This window comes from Phasianus colchicus, chromosome Z (assembly GCF_987193195.1).
Source record: "Phasianus colchicus chromosome Z, bPhaCol1.hap1.1, whole genome shotgun sequence".
NCBI lineage: Eukaryota > Metazoa > Chordata > Aves > Galliformes > Phasianidae > Phasianus > Phasianus colchicus.
The window spans coordinates 63,345,795-63,371,585 of NC_143476.1; the positions used below are offsets into that span (position 1 = coordinate 63,345,795).

Genomic DNA, 25,791 nt, shown 5'->3' on the forward strand with positions numbered 1-25,791 from the left:
TCCACCACCACTACCTTCCTGTTCCAACACCTTACCACTCTTTAATAGAAGAAAATTTTCCTAACATCTAGCCTAAATGTCCACTGGAACAACTTAAGGTCATTATTTCTCATCCTGAGAGGTATTTAATATACATGCAGTATTTATATAAATTAAAGCAGTAATTGATACAGGCAGAAGAGAGTGATTCCAACTGGCATATGCCCATGGTAGCGGTTTTGTGATTCCCTACATTTAATACTGCTAGGGAATCTTTAAGGACTGATAGGAGTAAGGTACAGGCTAGTGAACAGCTCAGAATTCACTCATGCCCAACACAACAAGGTGAGTTCAGGGATAGTAAACTATTACCAAATCAAACTCTAAAGTTTTTTAGAAGTGAACTCATGTTAGCCTTTTAGGTCCAGGGCATACGTTAATCATCTAACCAGGAGCATCTGTGATTCATAGATTTAAACTCTTTTTCTTGAAGTAATTTGTTCTATGAACTGCTTCCATCTCAGCAGAAAACCATAAACTCAGCTACTCAGCTTTCTTCTGTCCTCTTCCTCTCCATTTATCAGTACAAGGAACGTGTGCCTCTGCAAGACAAGCACAGGAATAACACTCAGTGCTAGGAAAAAGGGATTTTTTCTTCTGTTTCTTTTGCATTTTTCAGTCCTCCAGGCATTCAGAATATGCATGTACAATCACTACATTTTCAAGTGGTGTAAGTTACTTTCGGCTCCACCTATTCTACCTTTGTGCTGCTGTTTGACTTCATCTGAAGACATGGCTATCTATTGATGCCATTCTTGTGTATCCTGTTGGTGCTCTCCTACAGCTCTTCAGCTCTTTTTTTTTTTTTTTTTTTTAACTGATCCTTATTTATGCTCAGAAACAGGAAGCACTTCACTCTTTCTTAACCTGTGGAACATGAGGTTGGCTCCTGGAAGAGCTCTAATATTTTCTGGGACAAGCATTGCCTGGCTGCAATAAACTTGGACTTTGTCCTCCCACTTGCTTAAAGGAACTGATATTCAGAGTTTTGGACAATTGGCAAAATCCAAACATTTCAGTTTGGGGCAAGGAGAGGAACACTTGAGAATTTGAATTTCAAAACTGCAATCCAATGTATGGCCTCAATCAAAGGATCAGAGTTCATATTTCAGCTGATACTCACAGTGAGATAAAAAGAGATCGTAGAAGAGTTCATTAAAAAAAAAAGACATGCTCATATTTAACAGAGATAAGTCTGTCAACATGGAATGCAAATTTTATTGCAGAGTAAAAATGGCCATTTCTTTCTGCTGAAGAGAAAAAGGAGGAGGAGTGAAGGTGAATATATATAAGAAGCAGAAAATTTAGCATAGCACAACCATGAAAATTAATGCTGGAAGCAAAGAGAGGGACAAAAAGGATCTGAAGAAGTACTGATAAGGCTCAAGAGGAAGAGTTATAATAATGTACATGGAGGAGGAGAAAATGAGAAGAGAACTATAACACAGAAAGAGCTAAGTTGGTAAAACCCACAAGTGCTGTATGCTACAGGATCCTGGAACAGATCACTGAGGATTCCCCCACAGCCTTAGCAAAGCAATGTCAAATGACAGTCATTACATTTCACTAAGAGAACATTGACTTTAAAAGACATACACGGGCAGAAAAGCAATGCATAGGAAATTACTTGGGTTCTCAACATGAAAGGAATTCTTTGTACAAGTCTTTGTACATAACATGGAGTAATTTCACTGAAAGAAAAAATAAAAAGAAAGAAAGTGTGAAAGTAGTACTTCTAATTACTCATTTGCTATAGTTCTAAATTTCATATGGAAAAAGGATGACTTATGTTCTTGTTCCTCCACCATGTGTCATTTGAAATCCAAATAATGTGACAATTCAAGGAGTAATAGAAAGGAGGTACCTGCTCCAAGACTGCAGTCTAACAAAATAATGAGAAAAAGTCTGCTCTGCAACTCTAGGAAATGGAGGGCGAGATCTAGTTACTGTACCTGCATGAGATCAACTTGTCTAGCTAAAATAATGTGGTTCTGACCATCAGTGGTAAATAAGAAAGATTAAATACTATGATTAGTCCCCACATCTCCAAAAACAAAAAAAAAGGTTCCCTAGTCACCCAGCTCTTCCATGTGTATCATATATAGCCTATGCAGAGAATTTATACTATGAAATAAACCACATTATATATCTTTCTGTGTAGGACGGGAGGAGTTTATATTCTACAGTGTCCACAAAAATAAGCCACTAATAAGCTATACTTATTATTAAGTATAAGGCCGTTTTTTTTAATTATGCTTATAAAGACTAGCTTCTTGTTTATGAATTAACAGTGCACAGCTGTGATAAAAGTCAAGACCATTCTGCATTTCTGGAGATGAGCGGAAGAAGTTATAAATCATAGGCAACTGACAGGTGACGCTGCTCCTTTTTGTAGGTTGAAAGTGAAAAGAAGCAAGAACCATCTGTAGTCCTAGAATTTCAGATGTAGAAAACCTCTAAAAATCCGTTTCTCTTGTAATGCAGAATTGTTTTCTTCTGAACTGTGAAGACATGGAATTGAACATGCTACCTCATTATGCAGTAAGGAAGAGCACAAGTTCAGTGAGGCACTTTGCATGTCAGTTTTAGAGAACTAGAAAACAGAAAAGAAGGAAAAAAACTCCCAACAGGAGCATTTTATGCCTTTTCTACACTTTTAAAGGAAAATAATACATGAATGCAGTGAGACCAGAGATGGAAGACATGAACAGTGATTGCTGGCCTCAGAAAATATAGCTTCTTAAACTTTTAAAATAGTTAGGATAGGAACAAAATCCAGTTTCCTCAGAGAGGCACATATCCATTCAGGTCTTTAAATTCCTCTGCACTGGAGGAAAAAAAATTGTTATATTACATTTTGACCAACGTGGAACAATGAAAACATTAACAGTACACTCAAAAATACTTAAATTATTTTCCTAAAAGAAAGAATATAGTTCATCTCGGGTCATTTAATATATGTATTTATAATTTATTATTAGAACTTAGGCATGGAAATTATGGCTCATGATCAATAACTAGTTAATGTACATTTCTGTGTTTAAAATTGATACCGCTAGGCACATATTTCCAGCTTTATAATTGATGCTGCCCCCAAACAGTTTTCTATACAACCTTTCTTGCCAATTTTTCATCACTCTGCTATTCAATTTCTTGCATATATTACCATTTGCATGCACAGAAATAAGTTGAGCTTCTCAGGGAGGCTCCTAAGCATGAACATTTTCAAACTACCTCAAAAAGATAATGGTTTAAAATTTTAACAAGATGCTTGAAGAAGTATCATTTATGTAGTTCTGTATTAAATATTTTTCTGCTTCATTTTATGTTATGGTAATTTAGAATAATAATGGGAGGCAGTTATGATGGGCTACTGTAACTTAGAATGTCAGAAAGACTTGATGAAATTCTGCAGTTCTTAAAAGGAGCTAATAGTGGGTTCAGTTATTCCACTATAGCTTCATTTTACAGATGGGAATATAAAACAGAGATAGAATAACTAACTCACCTAAAACCAGCTCAAAAACTGTGTGGTAAAACCAATAACTTAATTCAAAGACAGTTCATTGCTCTGTCCCAATGTTTTACTGCCCTTCCCTACACTGATATCTCTGCTTGAACAAATAAGCCTGGAAATCAGCTGGAAAGATTCCTTCTACGTGGACTAGATTTTTTTTTATTGTTTTTGCTGTGTTTTGTTGTTTTGGGTTAGTTGGGTTTTGTCTTGTAATTTACAAGGAATACAGAAATATTGAGTATATATTGAGGTGATTACAGTACTAGATATTATCATTTGCTGACAACACACACACAAGTGGAAGCATTTATTGCATTTTACCTGACGCCAGAGAGCAAAGGGGATTTTGGTGTGGTCTTTGCCTACATGTTAATGTTATTATAGTGCCAGGTAGCGGTACTACCATTATATTTAATTTGTAAGGGTTTTTTTTATCTTTTCTTGCTAAGCGAGACACTGATGAATCTCTTCAAGACATTTTGCTCTGATGTAATTTCTCTGCAGGTAAGAACCTCTACGCTTAGTGAGCTTTGTTTTCTTCCTTCTTTTCTTTGGCTACTCATTTTGAGCACACTGGCATCCTTGGAGGCAGTCACAAACATAGAGATGAACATTTTGGAAAATGCATAATGTCTTTAAAATGTTTTCAATCACTGCTAATAGTGGACTGGATGTATATTGCTAAACAAACAAGGTACTCTAAGAAAATAATCTGCAAAAGCAGTATTTCTCCTTTTCCATTCAACCTTTTTTTGAGTTCATTTATTCTCCTGTAAAACAAGAGAATTTGTCAGTATAGCTTGTTAAATAAAAGATTTCATTTGATTCTATAAAACAACCCTTTTACCAGGAACTCAGTTTTTTGCTGATCTTAAAGCATACTTGGAACCCCTTCCATACAGTTAGCAAATGAAATAAAGGTGAGGAAGCATCTTTCTTCCAGCATATGTCTGGCCCACAGCAGTAACTAACTAGCTTCGACCCCTGCTTGGTAGCAGTTGTAGTCTTTGAGATTCACCATAAAATATTTCTAGAAGATGGTTTCCAATTTCCTTTTATTTGACTCCATATATCAAAGGCCACACCTGAGTGATTTTTATAATTAAGATCTCTGAAACTCTGATTCATGTTGATCTTTCAGCCTCAGACCTTTCACGCTCCATAATTTCTTTCCTAAAATATGGCTCCCAGAATTGAACATACAGGTTCCAGTTATGTCCCACTAATGCCCAGCATTAACCAATTTATAATCTCAAGTCCTCTGAGTCTGTCTTTTTACTCCATCCAAAGATTGCTCAAATAGCTTTGGTGTATTATTTATGATTAACCCTGCTTCCCAAGGTGCTTTTTTTTTATCTCCCCACGATTCATTCGTTAGGCTGTTTTGTGTTGTTTTTTTTTAAAGCCTACTGGTATATCTTTTTGCCTTCAGCCAAGTGGATGACCTAAATAAGTTCAAATCTATATTTTATGCTGATTTTTCCTCTCTTTTTGCAACCAATCTGATTTTTACTTTTTGTTAGCAAAACTACTTTCTCTTATTTGCTAAGCTATTAGTAAGATTAATTTCCATATTTCATATGTTGGACATGTATAATGGCAATGAAATCAGACAGCGGAAAGTATTTTTGCCAAAAATGCAGTTTGGTAATCCTAAAATAATATATATCTGATTTAAAGAGCAATGCTTTAAAGGAGTGGGTGTTTATATAAGTTGATGTTGACACTTGGACAAAAAGCAGCCAATCATGTGAAAACTGATACTCAGAAGCTATAAGACTAACGAAAACTTAAAGGGACATAGATAGCAGTTAAGTTAGAGGACATTAGCTCCACAGAACTCTTAAACAAAGCACAAGAATGACATGCTTTTTCAGCAAGATCATAAAATGGAACAGCAGAAAATTCCCCCTGGTATATTTTTTTCAATAGGAGCTCAGACAAAGCAATGACTACATTTTTTTTCCAGGCCACTACTGTACATTTCATACTCTGTCACTAAATGTTAAAAATATTGCTTTGACATGAAATACTTAGTCTCATAAGTGGTAAATTGGCCTCAAAATGAATCAGACACACACAAATAAATTAATTAATTAAAGAGGTTGACATTGAAAGGAAACTCTGGAGGTAATCTTGTTCAAATCCACTGATCCAGCAGGAATTCTTATAGCCAGCTGCCCACACCATGTCTAAATGGCTTTTAAGAATCTCCAAGGAGACAGAGACTCCACAGTCTCTTTAGTATAGGCAACCTACTCAGTCACTAGCACAGTACAGAAGTGCGTCCTGATGTTGTGTTCCTGATGCTCTGATCAAATCTTGTGTTCCAGTTTGTGCCCACTGCCTCTTGTCCTGTATATGGGCAACACTGAAAACAGCCTTGCTTCTTTACACCCTCCTTTCAGTTAAACATTAAAGTAATACAATCATTGAATGGTTTGGGTTGTAAGGAACCCCACTTTAAATTCTTTTCCATATTCCACTAACCAGATTGCTCGGAGCCTTACTGAACTTGGGCCTGAACACTTCCAGGAATAAAAAACCCATCATTTTCCTAGGCAACCTGTTCCAGTGCCTGAGTATCAATGCAAATCAATGTCTGAGTAAAGAATTTCTTCCTAATTTCTAATCTAAATCTACCTCTTATGATTTAAAGCCCTTATCTTATCAATACAGCCCTTCTTAGAGCTGCTAATAAACTACTCACCTCCCAGCCTCTGTGCTGGAAGTTGCCCCAGCTGTGAGGCCTTGCATTTGTCTTTTTTGAATTACATGAAGATTTAACAGGCTCACTTCTCAAGCCTGCCAAAGTCCTTTTGAATGGCATCCCTACCTTCCAGAGTGCTGACTACACAGCATAGCTTGGTGTCATCCACAAACTTGCTGAGAGAACACTCAGTAACAATGTCCATGTAAATGACAAAGATTTTAGATTGTGTCAGTTCAAATACTGACCCCTGAGGATCGTCACTGCCACTCATCACTGATCTTCATTGAACCTCTAACTACAACTCTTTGAGTGCAAGCATACAGCCAGTTCCTCACCCAGGGAATGGTCCATCCATCAAATCCATATCAATTCAATTCAGAGACAAGGATGCCATGCAGGACAGTGTCAAATGTTTTGTACAACCCCAGGTCAGTGATGTCAGTTGCTTTTCCCATAACCACTAACGCTGTAATCCTGTCAAAGATGAAATAACAAAATGTTATTCCCCAAAACTTTTCTCCAGGCTGAATAGTCCGGGCACAGCTTTTCCTTGCCTGAGAGTTCAGTCACTTCATCATCCTTGAGGCACATTGCTGGATTCTCTCTGATATGTCTGTGTCTCTGCTACTGGACAGCCCAGAACTCAACATGGTACTCCAGTTGTGGGATGGAGTATTCAAGAGTGTTCAGGAGCCATCTTTTCTGAGCGCTTAAGCTAGGTGTGCCCCACTTTAGTTATTCCTGCCACCGGTTTCTATTGTGATCTTTGGCTCTCTTATATCTCTCAAAGGCTCACTGATGCTGATTTAAATTATCTTGACAGCAAACTACACAGCTCACTGCAGTAGATAGATCAAAAGAGCATATGCTGTGTAATCTTTATCTCAAAATGATTTAGAAGAGAAAATATCATCCTTAATTAAAATCATTAACATGGTCTCTTTTGCTTTATCTCACAGCTGTGAGATAAAGACCAGATGAGATGTACATTACGGATACAAAGTTAGGAAAAAAGTTCAAGAGTATTTGGTTAAAGAGTCAACATGAAATCAATCTTCAAAGAATGTAGTCTAGGGAGAACTGAGTAGCTATGCTTCAACATTTATTCAAGATCCTTTTTTTTTTTTTTCTCCTCATAAAGAGATTAAATTATTTTAATAAATTAAAATATAAATGCATTTTATAAGTTTCTCAGACTTAGTCTGAAATTGCTTAATTACAGGAAATACAAGTACAGTTTCATCACAATAAGACCAGTCTTTAATTATAACACAGCATTTCAGGCTCTTTCGAGCTTTAGCTGTCTGACTTAAGACAGATAAAAGGAAGCTAAAGTGCCACTTATGCATGAGGTCTTGGTAATGGTAGGGAAAATAACAGGTAAAAGATGCCCAAGAATCCCATTTACCATAGCTTTTTTCATAACAGGGGAAAACAATGAATCATTTGTTTGTTACCCTGACTGAGGAAAATCTTTCCTCGTTTCTACATCTAGCAATTTTTACCATCTGCAGTGCATATGTCAGACCTGCCTCATAAGGTAGAAATTCTTCTGAAATTCTTCTGCTGAAGAATTTTCTCTGCCACAGTCAACAAAGATAAGACGAGTGCAACAGGCTATCTGGTATAGAAGTGACACAGGGAAAACTCCAGTGTCCTCACAGGCAGGTAATTCAACATAAAGACTCCATACAGCACTTTATAAAACTCTGAAAACACATCTGCACTGGAAAGAAAGAGGCATCAAGGAGAGGCATGACAACTCTGCCACTCTGGAAATCACCTGTAAGATCACTGTTTGAGCATGATAGTATTAAGTGCAGTTTTCAGCTGTAAGAATGATGTAGAAACATTTGAGAAAGAACTGTGAGAGAAGCTGAATAACCACAAATAAGCTTTGGAATGAAAACTGGTTGTTTTTTTTTTTTTTTGTGTGTGTGTGTGTGTGTGTGTGTGTGTGTGCTGTAAGCCATCATTTTATTAGTGAGTGTTTACATGAAAGGAGTAAATGGGTATATAACAACTTCAGTAAAATGTCATGAAAACATGACAGCCAGGCACAAAAATGTACAAAACTGTAGTCTCCCTTGGCAGTGACTATAATCAGATTGAGTCACTCTGAATAACATCAAAGTTTCTTCCAGCCTAGAATTCTGTCTCTAACAATGTCGTTAGGAAATGTTTTCAGAAAGACTAGAATAATAAGAAAAGAATATGTTGTACTTCCCCAGAGTACTTTTCCAGATGCCAGTGGCTCAGAACTACACATCTTCAAATATACAACAATGCTTCTCACATAGCGAGGATGGATAGGCATCATTCTTCTACAACTCCATAACAATATGTCAAATAATTTAAAACCTGGAGGTGTAGAGTATGCTGATGCATAATCATAAAAAGAAATCTGTGATTGGAGTAAGCACAAACTTGTATTTCTGCATGGTTTATTTTAGAAAAAAAAATGGAGTTTTCCTCCTAATTCTAATCTTTGAACACCTGAGAGAGTAATTTTTTGTACACATAATTTAAGTTACAAAGTTTAGATAGAAGTTTCTTCTTGTTTTTTCCCATCAGAACAAATTTAGGGAGAGTATTGTGTGCATCATTTTCTAAAACATATTAACATTCATGTTAACACTTTTTCAGCAGCCCATTTAGAAAACAATACCTCCTTCTCATAAAATGGAGGGTTCTGCTTAATTTGTAGTGCAGTCCTGTATAAATTTCACTGAGTCAAACCTCATCATATATAATCATATCCTATCATGCATATCCAGTACCCTGCCATAACCTAAGGCAACATATTATATTTACTATGGTGCAGCATACATTTGAGAAGAGAAAGAAAAAGATGATGTTTTTGATTGAACAATGTAATTTGTTTCAAAAGGAAAGCACAGGCTTGCATGATTCACAAAAGTACAGTTATTAGATGATCGGATAATCTATCTTACACTGTGGACTTTTCTGAAAATTCCCTCAGATCATCCAACTCCAGTCACTTGTAAATTAGGAGAAGTACATTACAAAATTTTGAAAGCTTTCAAGTAAACCTTGAAGTCCATTACCTTCATGGTATTCATTATAAATCAAAACAACCTTGTAGTATACCTGAAGGACCCTTCAGAAAAAAAAAACAAGTTCTATTGTAAATACAGAAATCTTTTTTTGTCCCCAAATTATTCAAACAGTCATACATTAAATATAAGGTATAGCGGTGTATAAAAAAGCTTGTGCCCCTAGTGAGCAAACTCCCAAAGGAACATCACATCCTTCATTTGATTCTGGCATCTTCTTGGAGTCATACTATCATAGATTCACCAAGGCTGGAAAAAACCTCCAAGATCATCTAGACCAACATTCCACCTATACCAGTATTTGCCCACTAAACTATATCCCTTAATACAACATCTGAATATTTATTGAACATCTCCAGGAATGGTGACTCAACAGCCTCCATTGGCAGCCTGTTCCAATGCCTGACCACTCTCCCACCTAAGAAATTTTTTTAATATCCAACCTGAACCTGCCCTGGCACAACTGACCTCAGAGTCTTTGTGCTGGTGTCATCCAGAGAGGAATTCAGCCTGCTGGCTTTGTGCTTCATTCCTGAGAAAGAGACAGAAAATCTTAATAAATCTGAATAAGTGGAAAAAACCTTAAGTAGAATAGTTTAAATGTAGTTTCCTATCCTAAACATAGCATATTAACTTTCAGAGATGTTCAAGTACACACACTTCCCATTGAAAACAATTAGCTTGATTTTATGCACAATTTTTTTGCCAGTATAATACAACTGGAATTATTTTGTGTACTGTCAGTGAACAGAGAGGGAAGCCATGTCCATATTTTTCAACACTAACTCACTTTAAAAAATATCTTTTGCTTAGGAACCTCAGCTGATAAAAAGCAGATTCTTATTTCCAGTTATTCATGACCAGTTATCAGTACACAGAGGGACAACTAATCCTATCTGCACTGTTCAACCTTGTAAGACAGCTACATAGTGCAGTTTTCATTCGCATCTGACCAAGACAACAGGAGATAACATACACACCAGACTTTGTTTAATCATGGATTCAGTGAAAAAAAAGAAAGGAAAGAGAAGGCAAGAAGAAAAACTTGATCTTAATATTAAAATGACTTCAGAGACTTAATTTGTGCCTCTGGCTAAGAGAAAAATTGATCTTACCTATTGTGTACTGCTGTTCACACTGTAACTAACTCCTGCAGTAAGGCTTTATCACAGTGAAGGATATTTGGTATTTTAAATTTTACTCACATGATGAATGATCTCTATTAGAAATAACTTTCAAAAATGCTCATCAATATATCTACATAGATAAGAAACTGAAATAAAGCAATATTGCAGTCTGAAGCACACTGAAGCACTGATGAGTTTGTAATGCACTTGTATGGAACTGTTAAATTAATCAAAAGGTTTCTGTTATAACATCTATTGCCCCATTCCACCCCTGTACATATTTATATACACATGCAACAAATAAGGATTAAAAGTACAGCTGCATTTCCATTCATAACTGCATATCATGGATACAGACACTCGTTCTGTGAAGTTTTCAGGTAATTAAGTTACTTGTACTGTAAAATGTTGTGAGTAAAGAGTCCCTTGCTGATTCTTCAGAATTATCACCTGAAGTTCTGTATTTTGCTATAAATCTAAGGACTTCTGTATACATTTCTGAATTTTTCAAACAAATACTTTTCACAAAGTCTCGCTTTTTAATGAGGTGCAGGTCTTCAGAATAGGAGACTTTAATTTGAATAAGTAACGTTGGAGATAACAGGAAAAAATCATCACAAATTAATTAAAATGTCTTCCTTTGTTTGGAGTGATTAATAATACATAAGGAAAGCGGGTTTTACATAATTCATCAATCTGACGTAAACTGGCACTCTCCAGTTCGACCAAGTGGAAACCGAGCTACTCTGTGACACCTGAAAAACAGCTCTGAATTGATGCAGTGCATCCTTCTGCCACTAGACTTAAAGTCATATGGATTCAATTTGTCATATAATAATGAATTTTTGAGGAGAGAAAGGGCAAAAAAGCAAAAAAGTGATATTGAGTTTAAAACTTTTCTGTTGTTCTAAATGCAAAACCTAGAAATCGAGAAAATATAAAAGTAATATGCTAGAAATTTAAGATAGAGAAGGACATAAATAATTTATGCTGTGGCCATATAGCTAAGAAATTATTTCCCAAAAAAGCCTTAAATTTCTACGTGCATTGCTCACAGGCAGTTCTTCAGAAATCATACCTTCGTTCATTATTTTCCTCCTTTTTCATATTGCAACAGAGCACAAGGGAAAATCTACCTCCTTATCTTGGTTCATTATAATAACCATTCGTTTCTACAGATGCATAGCAGTGCCCATATCAGCTGAAGACATCTACATTAGTCAGGTATACTGATCATACCTGAGGTTGCATCTGAGCTGTGAGCAGGGTTGCCAGCACCTCCTGCAACCACCAACATGCTCAGGTGACTGTCCCCAACAGTTGGGTCCCTTTCTGTCCAGGACATCATCTTCTTTGACACCAGACACATTTTCTAGTATTCACAGAAACCTGACTTATGTCAGGTAATTTTGGCAAGATTTAAATAAATTAGCATTACTTTTGAAACAAATATTTTAAAATAAGCATTAGCAAATGCTTTGATCACAATTCTTTACTTAAAGTGTATATGAAAAACACACAGCATTGGTTTTATTTGATTAACTGTCTGAAAAGTCACAAATCTTTTCCACTGAGAGTTGTTCTTTATAAACACCTGTTACAGAGTGCAGTTGAGCTATTCTCTCTTTTGTGATTAATGCAGTACTTGCATTTGAATACTTTGATTGACATTTTTAGACTAAATAATATAAATTTATTTTTCTTCCTACTTCCAACTAGCCATGCTTTGAGTAAAGACATGCTAAAGAGAAAAACCCAGCAGTTAGTTCTCTTAATATCTTGAATGTTTAAAACTATTGTGATGGTCTTCCTTTCACGGCAGAGACTTTTTAATATTAATATTGTTCATATTATTATTATTCATGCTAAAGCATTACATCAAAAATCAATCGCAGATTCTGTTTCAGTGCGCTCTAAAATCCCATCTTAGAAAAAGAAGTTTGCTTCTATAAGCATTTATTCTTCTCTCTTTATTTAATAATCGAGATCACTGAGTTGTCAGTGATAGATACATCTACTGAAAATACTTTTTTCTTATATATTTGCTTAAAACAGTGACATACATTCCAAATTCCTGTAGTTAGTTTTATCTCACCATATGATTCTCTTGTTTCCTCCCACTCAAAAAAATAATGATTCCATAAACTCTGGATCACCTTGCAGAAGTCTATTGTTGTCTGTAGGTCTGTGAAATGATTCAAAACATGTGTCCCAGCAATTAATTCAGAAATAGATTATTTTTTCAATGTCAACACATACCTTTGATCCTCACAACTATCAGTCTTTGCACTCACTGAAACTGTACTGAAAACAAAAAATAGAATTCAAGTAGATAAGACAGTGAGGTTTTTTTCTTTTCTGTAAGATAGCAGTGCTTGTTATTCTATTGCTTTCAATTCTAGTACTTCACACAAGGCCTTCAGTTTCAATATTAAATATTGATATCTGAAGGCATGTCATCAGACTTTATTGAAGACTTTTTACAATAAATAATCAGTATTTGCTTTAAGCACATTGCATAAACAAGTCTCCTGCCTCAGAAAGCTGAACGAGAAAACAATCTCCTTGTCCCTTAAATAGATAAACATTTCCAATTTTCCTAGTGAAAACAGAATATGCTTTATTTATCTCAACTCATAGCAGAGATTCATTCATGAATCAAGGCATTTACTTTTTATTTCTAAAACAATTATAAAAATGTCTCAATTTTCTTTCTCTTATCTCCCTTTATCCTGGAAAAGCTCAAGTCAAGCAATATATGTTAGCCTCAAAGTCCTCTGAGGCATAAAAGACTTTTAAGATAAAAGGTTAAAAATAATTCAAAATTTTCTAACAACTTTTCTCTTTAATTTTCATTGGTTAAGTTCCATACAGACAAAAATTATTCTTTTCTGTAAATCAAAGATAGTAAAGTAGAAGGGCTAAGGTATGACTCTACAAATAACATATATTTAGGTCAGGCTGGACGGGACTCTGAGCAACTTGATCTAGCTGTAGTTGTCTCTGTTCATTGCAGGGGAGCTGGACTAGATGACCTTTAAAGGTCCCTTCCAACTCCAATGATTCTATGATTCTGTACAAATAGCTTCAGAAACTACAGCTGACACCAAAACTGAGCACTTTTCTCCCTTTTCTTTAATTTTAGTTCCAACAGACAGACTCAGAATACAAAATATCAAGTTTATTGTACTTCTCAGATTAGAGTGGCAGAAACTCCTTCTAATCCTCCGTCATCCTCAAATTGACTACTGTCTGACATTGTCAGTTCTGAGCACTGCACATACCTACAAACTCAGAAGACTGAAAAACTATTTCATTCTAATCTAAAAAAATTGTAACTGGACTGGCACAGACATCAACAGAGCCTTCTCGGAGAAGTGAAAATTATCTAAAGATCTATATATGATTGAAAAAGAGTAAAAACTTGGAGTATATTTTGTCTGTTATACATTCCTGAGGCAGTATTTTATGTGACAAGAGTAGTATATATATTTTATGCTACTGTGCACCAGAGATTCATCTTTGTTAAACAGGCAGCATCTGCATATTCAAAGCAATAATGATGGGTCCAAGCCAGGACTCTGGATCCAAACAGATGGCAGGTAACAAAGGCTAGTTGAGACAAGAGTGTTGATGGCAAAAAACAAAGGCTTTACTGACAGGATGATACATAAAAATTTCTCCAAGCTTATGCTGAGAATGTTTTACAAACTGAGAGATTCTGCCTATCAGCCTCCACTTAAGCTGCCAAATCTTGCCCCAAGGAGCTATCCATTGCAGTACATTATTTTCTCAACCCCGAGTTCTTTTAATTTAGAAAAGAACAAAGCACCCAAACATCTCTGAAAATACCACATATCTGGAAAGCATTTTTAAGCACACATCCCCCATCTGTTCCACCAGACATTAACCATCTACCTTCCCAGAGTTCAATAAAATCATCTTCTACAAAGTTTCTACAAAACCAGTAGCAATGTTGATCCAGGACTTCTTGGATTTAAACTATGGCCTTTCTGATTAACAAAGTGCTGAATACAACTGATACTCCTCTTTTTTTGAAAAGGTCAAAATATTCATCAGAAAAGAAGCTTTCACATCCTACTTCAACTACTTGGTACAGGAACACTGGTACTAGGAAACGTAGCTTCATGACACCAGGCCCGACCAAAAGAAAGGCTGAAAGTGTATTTCCAGAGGATACATGTATATAAAACATGTGTATACAGTGCACATAAAAATATATACGCATACATATGACTGGCCACATAGACAACAGACACATTCAGAGCATTCACATGCACACAGACAGCACCAACAGCCTCAGTCTTCTAACGTCTTTGACTGAGCACAAGGGAGGTCCTCCAGTGAGACTTACGTGTTTATACGTATAAGAGGGATTTCTTCAGCAGTGTGGCTTAGACAGATTGCCCAGTATGTGATTCCAGATCTCAGACTCCCAAGTCATTGGCACCTGGACATATAAGACGTATTTTCCCAAACGTTTTCCTTCCCAAATCACATAAGACTCTCCATATTCATGTTTTTGGTTATAGAATGGTTTGGGTTGGAAGGGACCTTTAAGATCTCCTAATATTGTCAGGGACATCTCTCTCTCAAGACCAGATTGCTCAAAGCCCCATTCAGCCTGGGCTGCAAGAGCATTTTGCCAGCTGATGTTGAATCTTTCATCAACCAGCAGTCCAAAACACTTTCCTCAGGTCTGTTCTCAAGCCATTCTTCACCCTGTATCTGTGCTTGGGATTGTACTGTCCCAGATGCAGGACCTTGTACTTGGCCTTATTGAACTTCATGAGATTGGCATGGGCCCACCTCTCAAGACTGTTCAGGTCTCTCTGGTTCCCTGTCTAACTATATAATTAGTACAGTACAATCCTCAAATGCTCTTTCACTGCATCTTATAATGTGTCCCACGTCCCAAGCAGAAAATCTCTCCACCATAAATGTGATACAGAGAGCTGTTCCCACTTATTTACCTTGATAGTTTTCACAACAGAACAGCGGGTACAAGCCTCCAGTTGGAACATAGTCACGTTATTTACTTCCTGGAAGTCTGTAATTTGGGTATTCACCTGTTTGGGTTCTCACCTGCCACTGTGCTCCTCTGTGTTTGTGGAGATGGACAGTTGATGGGTTGATAGCTCATGTGATGGACTTCAGAGTAATCTAGCCATTATCTTTTTGTGTACCTCCAAAAGTGTACAAATGAGCTTTCATCACATAACACAGCATTGTAAGCATGCACCATCTTCTTTCTATGTTGACAAGACATGGAAACTTTCTTCTTGTAATGTCTGTTTTCAAGGTATTTCTAGTATAAAGAAGGTGGATAACAAGTGGCAAGCTCTCAAATACATAGCTCAAGTGCAAAGGAAGCAGAGCTTTTTGGGGAGCTGAACCAATATCATTGGAAGAACCCGTCAAGATTGTATGGTCTAGCACAAACTTCTCCCAGTGCAAAAAGTGTCCTCTTCTATCACAGAATCTTAGAATGTTTGAGTCAGAAGGGGCCATTAAATTCATCTAGTCCAAATCCCCTGCAATAAACAGGGAAACCTACAGATAGATCAGGTTGCACAAAGTCTGATCTAGCCTGACCTTGACTGTCTTGAAGGGCAACCAGTTCCACTGCTTCACCACACTTACTGTAAAAAACATTTTCCTTATATCCAGTCTAAATCTTCCCTCTTTTAGTCTGAAACCATTTCTCCTTATCCTGTCACACCAGATGCTAAAGATTTTGTCCCCTTCTTTCTGATAGTTCCCCTTTTGACCTACTGCACTGGTTTTAATCTATATGCATAATAATAATATGTGTATAGGTTAAACACACCAAAATAAGGCTCTCCATTCCAACCAATTTTGCACTTGAGAGTACAGAATTACCACATGTAACCAATAGCTACCATATTTTCCTCTGTGTTTCCTGAAGTTCTTCAGCCACAAAAGAGAAGAATTTGGTAACAGATGCCATATTAAGAAGTACATTTTTACTTCACTTCCAGAAGCATTAGGTTCTCTGACAATTTCTAATGTGATGTTCTCTTAAGGCATTGAATGTTGCAATGACAAATTTTAACTTCAGAAATAAATATCAGGTGCTTCCCCGTGCCCTAGACAGAGAGTTATCAAAACTAAACCTTCTATGCAATAGATCCATAGTTGTTATTTTTTCTCTCTTCCATCTCTTTTAGAAAAAAAAAAAAAAAAACTACTATAGTGGATTGGGTCAAACAAGAAATTAAGTGATGAGTTGTTTACAGTACTGCTTTAGCAGTACTAGATGCATTCAGCTCTGTGAGATCATATCCTTGATTCAGATTAATTACAGGCTAATCAAAGTTTTCCTGGAAGTGACCAATGTCTGGAGAAAGAACATGATGCTCTAGAAAATATATAATTGGTAGGTAATCAGAGCTCGCCACATATTTGGTCTCTCAGATCTGCAAAATAGGTTTAAGGAAGGAAAGAAGGAGAAATTATGAGACCATTTCCTTGTTTTGTAGAATTAGGCCTGTAGAAAAAGAACCTTTAAGTTTGTGATATTTATAGCATGATTGCATTTTCAAGAATTTTTTTGCAAATCTAAACTCTTGAAATTAATTTACACAATTGAAATTTCTACTTAGCAACAAGATGTCCTATTGCCATGGGAGAAATTTAGAGTGAGGTAGTTACAAAAACAGGATCACACTAAACTGAGATACAGTTTTTAATAATTAAGTAGTCCAGGCAATAAGAGGAAATAAGCAGTTGTATCTTTACATCAGGAATGATAAGAGGAGGTTAAATTATCAGTTGTGCTTATTCAGACTGATACTCACAAAACACGTTTCATGAGGGTCTTCAAGGCAGTACACATTTCAGACATGGAAGCAAATTAGGCTGTGGAATAGTTTAGTAATGTTATAATCTGCATTATTTAATGAGAGGAGAGGAAAGGGAATAACAATAAGAATATATAAGGAAAAGATGATCTCATCAGTTCTTGCCTGAAAAAAAATCCTAGCTAGGCTGTAACACACTGACAATTGACATTAGCTTTCTAGCTCACTAGATAACTAGCCTATAAATGCTCATTGCTGACTTTACATTTGACTTCTAAGAGAGAAGATTCTATAGCATGACAGAAAAAGACTGTTCACATATCAACTGGCAGAGGCCACTCCTGCATTTCAGCATGTTGGGGACATATACAGCACTAGAGCACAGGCAAGCTCTGATCTAAATCTTGATCAGTCTCTTAATCTTTCATTGCTTGACAGTCTTTCTGCAAGCTTTGGAAGAGAAAGCAAAGGGGATTCATGGTGGATTTCAGGTCTCAGGGATAAGTTACAAAATTGAATTTTCATAAGATTCTGTCATCTCTGAACTCTACTCAAGATGGATAATGGCCAGTGATGATCCACAAAGTTATTTGAAATTAGCTGATGAGCTATTTCCCCAGTAATTACTTGCAGAAATCATGCCACAAACTACATCCTAAATATAGTTCTACAGGGATCTGAAACTTAAAAGAAAAAAAGTATTGTGCTAGCTCTGAGCGGGGAATCCAAGTTCCTATTTCATTTTACCTTCATGATTCTAAAGTCCCTTTAAGGGAAGAAATGATACGGTTTTTCCTAGGCTTGGGGTTTGGGTGACAAAATAAATCTTAGTGATTAGACAGTCTGCTTCAAACCAAATACACTGCAACACAGAATCATGTTCTGCATAAACCAAGTGGGACAGACTTAAGAATATGGGAGCTAATTTATGGAGATTGTAACTTCACTGGAGTCACTAAGTGATTTTCATTAGGTAGCAAAACAACTAATGAAACATGCATACATAAATTGCAAAATGAATCAATAAACAAACAAAAATCAGGAGGTTTTTTAGCAGCTACTTCTTTCAGCAAAAATTAAGTGATTACTGTTCTCCTAAAGTATTCATCCTCACTGAAAATAATATGCATTTCTGTTCAGCTCTAGGTTCTAAGGACAACACATATTATTGATGCATTAGCATTTTATGCTTGAAAGAAAGTATTTGCTTAGAGAAAAAAAAACAACAACAACAACAAAAAAAACAAAACAGAAAGGTTGATAGTAATAAAGATGATAAATAAAGCAAAAAGCAGCTTTGTGCTAAATCCATCCCTGGTGTTACCTCAAACAGGTATATTTTGGCAGATTCTCTTATCAAATCTCCTTTCTATCTAAAAAGAAAAACATTCATATTGAGTAGTTTTCAGGATATCAGCGTAGTTTGCTTTGGCAGTTGCTTCATCTATTTACTCAAATTTGGAGATTTTCCAGTAACAAAACTTGTAACGTAGAACACAGAATTGGCACATGGAAAGAAAATTAGTAATGATAAAATCTGTATCATATGCACTGAGTAAATCAAATATAAATTCCCAAATCCACATTCCACATGGAATAGAGTAGAAAACCTGCAGAGAGTGCATAAAAACATGGTATTAAGCAGTCATATAACCATGCCTGAGACTAAGCAGATATGAAAAAGAAATATTAACATTAAAAATATTAACATTAAAATAAAAGAAATATTAACATTCTTTTCCTCTATAAAAATTATGTTTAAAAGGTATGTGAGAAAGATCTCAAGAACACTGCAGCACAGTTACATTTGCAAGGGCACTAGACATATAATCAAAACAATGTCCATTGCAAAAGTGGCAGTGGTGCTAGTAAACAAGGACAAACCTTTGTACCATGGCACAAAGGTATATATTCTCAGATACCAACTGGCAAGGAGAAAAAATAAATGATCACATTTCTAATCAGAACTAATATATTGATGTAAGGTTCCAGTTCATCTCCATTATGTAAAAAAATTAAAGAGAAAAAAACTTTCTGTAGTAGCATCAGCGAGCTGGTGCTGATGGCAGGCTCTGAACTTTCTAAGTGCTGACTGATGCCTCAGCAAGTTTAGAGCCTGGGCCTCCATGTGTAACTAGGAGTTCTGAGTTGCCTATGAGTTTCTCAAGCACAGGTTTCATTTCATCAGTTTTAACAGCAGAGCACATTGAGGCAAAGCAAAGGATTTCCCAGCTATCTTCTTGTGGGGACTGAGTAGAAAGTGAAGACAGTTTTCTTTTGCAATAAAAGTAAAAAAGAAGTTTGCTGAGCTTTTCTACTTCCCCTTAAGTATTTATCTTCTTGTTTTCCTCCAAGAAGAAACTGCACACACACAAAAACACGTCTGTGGATATCGCAGCGAATGAACTAAGCTGACACAGTTATTCATAAAACCATACCTCGGAATATAACTGAACAGCATGAGAAGATAATTTTTAATCATATAAGAGCAGTACTATGTCCCCTAGAAGAGGAGAACTTCAAAGACTTCAAAGAATTATGAACATCTGACCTCCCACATACGAGAAACTATAAATGTAATACAGCATTTCCTGCACCAATTTCTGCCTCAGTTGCAACATTTGTTTTTCAGAGATATCTAAGTCTTGCTTTAGAGAGCTCCTGAGTAAGCTCAGAATGTCTAACAATAGAGATTCAATCAAGACTGAATAATCATTGTATATTCATTACTAGATTAGGAAGAGCCAAAATGAAATGTTTGCGATCTCAAGCAGTACTTCTCACCATAGTCAAAGTAGGAGATACTACCCAGTATAGTTTCATCTGTTCTCCGATTGCCAGCACAGGACAGGACATATGGAAAAGCTTTTAATATTCAATATAGAAAGCCTTTATTTTTGGCAGGGAATAGAGAGTATCAAGATGTTTTGAATATCTGCCTATTTTTAGAATAAACACAATAGGTCTTGGTCTTCCACTGTATCTTGGATTTTATTCAACAATTTATTTAAAAAAATTATTAGCCATTCCATCATAGCCTCCATTTTATTTTAAACAGCTCATATATCTTCCCTGCTAGCACTTAGCAGTGGGGGAAGAGGCACGCAAATGTTTAATAAAGAGTGCCTGTATTCTAAGGAGGTTTAATGATACTTTTCAGTGAAGGTCAATAAATCGTTAGTTTGGGGAAAAACAAAAACAAACAAACACACAAAAAAAACACCCACAATTATAGCGAAGCACATAAAGTGTCTGCCTCTACTTTGATACTTTTTAACCTTTGAACACTAAAGTTCCTTCAAAATAAAATGTAGTTCAAGGTCTAATGAATACTTCCAAAAAGTCAAAACTCTAATAGATTTAAATATGTCATATACAGATTGCTTCTCCACTGCATGTGATATTTTCATATTTGCTTTGGATGTAAGCTAGTAAAGAGGAGGTTCATGGAAAGGATAGTTAAACCAGTGCTTCAGCATCTGTAAGGCTGATCGAAAACAAGGGAGGACAAATAACTTCTAGAAAGCATTACCTTGTAAAAATCCATGTTTTTACTGAAGTGCTGCGTGAGTCACAATACAATACCGCTGAAGTGGCACTACCGTTTCAATGGTCAATGGACCCTGCTTTCAAATACTTTAATTTTCATAGAAAGAGGTAGAAAATGCAGCCGAAAATTGTATATATCTTTTCAGTATGTATGCAATTCTTTAAGACTTCTCTATACCTTTTTGGCACAGAAACACCTATTAGAAATTAATCTATAGTTTAAAATGCCATGTATGTTGTTCAGAATGCCATAAACATGATAAGACTTACTATATTACAAGAAATATTGTTCAATTATTCATAGGTGGAAATAGTATCTACTTTATTTCATTCTCATAGAAAATATAATCCTGCCAAGTCTCCTTTCTGAGAAGACAGGAGAGAAGAATATTTGCTTCTGAAACCAGACAAAATTAATGTCACATGCTTTCTGAGTCTTCCTGAAACTCCTTGCAAAGTTTGACCATAAGAAAAGTGTTTGTAACAAAGCGAGAAAAACTTTTCATAGTTCTGGCTTTAATTTCATGATTTCTCAGCAGTCTAAATTCTAGTAATATTAAGAAGTGACAGTATGACAGTGGGCAAAACAATACTTTTTTTCTTAGAAAACCACTTGCAATGGAAAGGAAGAAGTATGGCTTTCATTCAGCAGTCAAAAGTGCTATAACTAGCAGTTTCAAATGTATTGATTCGAGATTGGACACTGGTCTGCTTCTGTTAAGGCTAAGCTAGTAATGTAAGATTGCACACACCTGGTGCTGATCTCTCTAGCACTGCTGGGACTCCATACCCCACTGACCACTAATGGTTATCTTAACCTGAGTGCATATGTCCACTTGCACTGGCTGTGTAACATGCAAGAGCCCGTTCTGCCAAGACAAATGCCCTGGCATTCACTTTGAAAATGGAGTGACAAGCCTTGAAGTAAAGGATTCGAACAGAAAATCACTGAGGAAAATAGCATGCAAGATACATGTGTATATAACAGCACATTCATGAGTAGCTCAAAGTAGGTCACCCACCTTTTTGCATGGCAGTCTAAAAAATACATGTGCTCACAAACCTGAGTAAATAAGGACACAACTAATGTTACTGCTTCTTCCTTTACCCAAACACTTGTAAACACAGCAGTCTACAAACCCTAACCACGCCAAATGCAGTCCCAAATTTCACTGATATCTCTCTCTAGCAATAAAACAAAGATTTATGTGTTAAAACCTACAAAAGAGAAAGAAATAAAATCATCCCAGATGACTAAATCACACTGTTTCTGGTGGGTAGCTTAGTAACTGAACTCTTTATCCCCTGAAGGACCACTCAAACCATTTGTTTTCATTTTCTTGACGTCCTGTCAGTGTAACATGACTAGATGTGCTGCTCTGCTTGTTATTTTCTGGGATGAAGATGACTGACTTTACTGAGAAATCTTAAGAGGCAATGAATAATATGTTAGAGGAATAGACTCAGTCGTGTGATCTCTCAGGAAAGAACATTTGCTCATAAGCCCATTAACAAACCAGCAAGTCAGTGAAGATTTCAGGAACTAGGCCATTCACATGGAAGGAACTATGACATGCTTTCTTTATAATCCCTGAAAACAGCTTCACTTGATGAAATTGCAGGGTTTTCTTGTTTGGTTGGTTGGTTTTTTTTGTTACTGGTCATTTCAGAAAGGATGCCTTTTTCTGTTCAACTACATAATTCTTTGCAATTTTTTTTTTTCTTTCATTCTCAAAGCATTGCCAAAGAGGTGGCAATCATTGTGATGGTACTACAGACCTCAGGAGAAAGCAATAATACATGGGATACTGGCAGTGCAGTGAGTGAAAACATTATGTCACCCAGACTTTTTGCTTCCAGTACAGTGAGCTAGAAATTTTGGCTTAGGGAACAAGTAAACACAAGTTCAGTGATCTCATCCTAGCCTCCAGTGGATATTAATCCACATCACAAAAACATCAGGCAATTTTTGAAAGTAGTTATACACTCTGTTCAAGGCAGAATTGAGACTAGTGAGTTCTGAGAGTGGTACAATGCAGGAATCACTGTTTTTTTCCACACAGGATGTGCATTGTATTTAATGTCAACATCAGTTTCTCCAGGCATTGTTACTAGACAATAATTTTCATTCTTAGAATGAAGCCTGTAGAAGTGATACAAGAATTTTTAAAGGAGGAATATAATGAAACTCACATGCACAGAGTACCAGGACTGCCTGTAACAAGGGCAGAGATGCAGCCTGTAGCAGAATAATATCAGAGCTACAGTCTCCCAGAGATACTATGCACCTGAGAATACTGCTGTGAATAAATCTATCCCCTGCTCCATCGTTTCTCCCAGAGGATGATAAGGTAATGGATGCCTAAGAGAGCTCAAGGTCATCCTTATATCTCTGACAATAGGTATACTGCAAGGATCAGAAGAAAAGAGGCAGTATAGAGAACACCGTCAACTCCTTGTCCTCCTCTGGTAAAGAAGGTCTGGAAGAAAATAACCTTGTTATTCAGATCGTTTCTACAAGCAATCCTTTCAAAAAGAGTACTAATGGAGAGAAAATTAAGCAAAAGAAAACAAAACACAGATATTTGGGATACTACATGGGGAGGGGAGGGGAGGGGAGGGGAGGGGAGGGGAGGGGAGGGGAGGGGAGGGGAGGGGAGGGGAGGGGAGGGGAGGGGAGGGGAGGGGAGGGGAGGGATCTAAAAAAACCGCCAAGTTGAACTGCCTAACCAGTTCAGGGCTAACCAAAAGCTACAGTATATTTATGTGATCATTGGCCAAATGCCTCTTGAACACTGGCAGGTATGGGGCAAAAAGCACCAATCTAGGAAAGCCTATTTCAGCTTTTTGATATTCGTAATGTTAATCTTTTCCATAACTTGCCCAGGCACTGAGGCTAGATTAATGGATTTATAGTTAAATGAGTCTTCTCACACATCTATTTGTAGATAAGTATAACAACACTGGTATGCTTTCAATTACTAAGACTCCAGACTCTCCAGACTCTCCAGACTCCTGGGACTTTTGGCAAATTGTTGAGAGGGGTCTAGCTGTAACATTTTCTAACTTCTCCAACACCCTGGGGTGAATCTAGTCAGGTACCATGATTTATGAAAATTTTGCTGATACTTTAAAAAATCTATTTAGCAGTTTTGCAAAGTTTTAAACCAAGAAACAGCATTCGGTATCATATTCCTGTATTTTTTTATCATGCTGCAATATAATTCTGGCTTTTGTGATGCTCAGTAACACCTACCAGAACATCACAAGAAGCATAAAAGCAACACTGAGATAGCAGTTATGCTGATGTACATACATCTCAATCAACAGGGACACCCTCATCATCACATCACTTGTCCTGAAACTTGTGCCTCACTTTAAATCTAGCATTTTCTTCCATACACAAGTACATTGTACCACACTATGTTTTTTGATACCATGTTGTACCATACCATGTCTCTCTCACTACACTCAAAGATCTCCTGTATGTCCTCTGTGCTTCATACATCAGTTTCTGTAAATATAATTGAAAAATGCTGTATCCACATCGTCCTGGAAATTTACACTTCCTTTTTTTATGTGACAGTGTGAATTTACACATGCCCACTATCATCATTCTTTCCTTTTTTTCATAACATGTTAGCAGTTTCTGCCTTCATATAACATTAACTATCCTAAACTTTTTTTGTTTGTAAGGTACACAAACTATTGGCTGCAGTTTCCAATCTGAGAATGACATCAACAAGATCATGTATCTGTCAGATTTTCCAGTAGCTCTTTTTCATCATTATGTTCATCTCTCAGCACAGAGAACATTATTGTATATACCCATTTTAAAACCTACCACATCCATGGTATTTGTAATCTCTTCTATCACAACTAAATAGAAGCTTGTTTTAACAAATGTTTTTTACTCTATCCATATGTTTTTAATTAACACATTTTACTTATCCTGTCTATTTCATTTACTTGTTGTCCTTCATTTTACCTGATGTATGGTCTTTTTATCACATAGATTCTTCTAATACTGCCTATGCAGGCCCTCTTTGACGACAAATATGAAATAAGCAGTGTTCAGTCTGGGTTTACATTGAGAATTCATTACACAGTTGCTCTAAGTGTACTTCACCTTCTCGTCTTGAATTAAAGCAACAAATACAGATGATGCAGATGATGATGTAACCTGGAAGAAATACAGTTGTGACTGAATTACTTCCAACATCAAGTTACAAAAGCACATGTGTACCTGTTATAGTAAGAACATCCATAGACATTTTTAAGCCTGAGCTCCCATTAATGTGAGAATAATACTGCCTATAACACTGACCTGTCAGAGTCACTTCTGTTGCAGTAGGCATTTGCGGGGTATCGGGCTGTGACGCGATAGGACCTCCCCTGCTCTGTGATAAGGGACTGACGCGCGCTTGGAGGCGTAGATGTACTAGACATGAGTAAACGCACATGGACATAGTAACATAGATAAGCACGTAAAGTATATAAGTTGCTGTTTCACTTGCAATAAACGCCATCCTGCCTAACATCACATTGATGTGCACGTGGTGAGATGGTCGGGTCACAGCGGGGACAGCGTGAACCCTGGCCGGGCCATAGGAACGTGAGGAACTAGGGGTTTCCTACTCGGAAACACACTTCAGAGCCCCTGAGAGCACAGACTGGCAGAGTTTGCATATCTGAGGAATGGGGTGGCTCTAAGAGTCCCAGTGCTGGTCACACAAATGACCAGCTGCTGGCAAAATCTGTGTAAACACCTAAGGAAGCAGCCCATAATGATATCTCAGGTTGAACTGTCTTAAAAGTGTGCAGACTACAAGAAAAATAGCCCATTTTTCTACAGCTATACATAAAAAAAAATCTCTGCAGAACCACCCTAGCATGCTGTACTGCATGTCCAATTCAGTTGTTG

The 25,791-nt window shown here is 36.6% G+C and overlaps 1 long non-coding RNA gene across 2 annotated transcripts in view; it reads right to left on the bottom strand.

Moving 5' to 3' along the window:
- Positions 1 to 273: 273 nt before the first annotated feature.
- Positions 274 to 25,791, bottom strand: part of LOC149913041 (uncharacterized) — a 35,386-nt gene continuing 9,868 nt past the window's right edge. Inside the window, exons 1-3 of one of the 2 annotated variants that reach the window (XR_016462334.1) lie at positions 11,713 to 11,847; positions 9,815 to 9,878; positions 274 to 581 (exon numbers count right to left, since the gene is read on the bottom strand). This is a non-coding gene — a long non-coding RNA (uncharacterized LOC149913041). Of the gene's footprint in view, positions 582 to 9,814; positions 9,879 to 11,712; positions 11,848 to 25,791 lie in introns of those variants that run through there. The other variant, XR_016462333.1, reaches the window with a different exon arrangement.